This window comes from Triticum aestivum, chromosome 3B (assembly GCF_018294505.1).
Source record: "Triticum aestivum cultivar Chinese Spring chromosome 3B, IWGSC CS RefSeq v2.1, whole genome shotgun sequence".
Lineage (NCBI taxonomy): Eukaryota > Viridiplantae > Streptophyta > Magnoliopsida > Poales > Poaceae > Triticum > Triticum aestivum.
Window position 1 is genome coordinate 74,585,970 of NC_057801.1, and position 961 is coordinate 74,586,930.

A 961-nucleotide genomic window follows, 5' to 3' on the forward strand; every position below is an offset into this window, starting at 1 on the left:
CACTCCGGGACCCCAAAATAGTTAGTAATAGTCCACAAAACGGGCCAGAATCGGCCAAAACTGTCAGTGTCGATGACCAACACGTAAGCGCACCTTGTTTTTCAACAAGCATGGAAATCATTTCGGGACCCAAAACGGTGAGTAATAGTCTACCAAACGGGTCAAAATCGACAAAAACCGCGAGTGTTGATGACCGACACGTAAACGCACCCCAGGGTTCATTAATCGTGGAAATCACTCCGGACCCCCAAAACAGTGAGTATTAGTCCATGAAACGGGTCAGAATCGACAAAAACCGCGAGTGTTGATGACCGACACGTAAACGCACCCCAGTGTTCGTTAATCATGGAAATTACACCGGGACCCTAAAATAGTGAGTAATAGTCCATGAAACGGGCCAGAATCGGCCAAAACTATGAGTGTTGATGACCGACACGTAAGTGCACCTTGGAGTTCAACAAGCGTGGAAATCACTTTGTGACCCCAAAATGGTGAGTAATAGTCCATGAAACGGGTCAGAATCGACAAAGACTGCGAGTGTTGATGACCGGCACGTAAACGCACCCTAGGGTTCGTTAATCATTGAAATCACTCCGGGACACCAAAATAGTGAGTAATAGTCCTTAAAACGGGCCAGAATCGGCCAAAACTGCGAGTGTGGATGACCGACACGTAAACACACCCCAGGGTTCGTCAATCATGGAAGTCACTGCGAGACCCCAAAATAGTGAGTGATAGTCCACGAAACGGGCCAGAACCGGCCAAAACTGTCAATGTTGATGACCTACACATAAGCGCACCTTGTTGTTCAGCAAGCATGGAAATCACTTTGGGACCCCCAAACAATGAGTAATAGTCCACGAAACGGGTCAGAATCGACAAAAACCGCGAGTGTCGATGACCGACACGTAAATGCACCCCGGGGTTCGTTAATCGTGGAAGTCACTCCGGGACCCCAAAA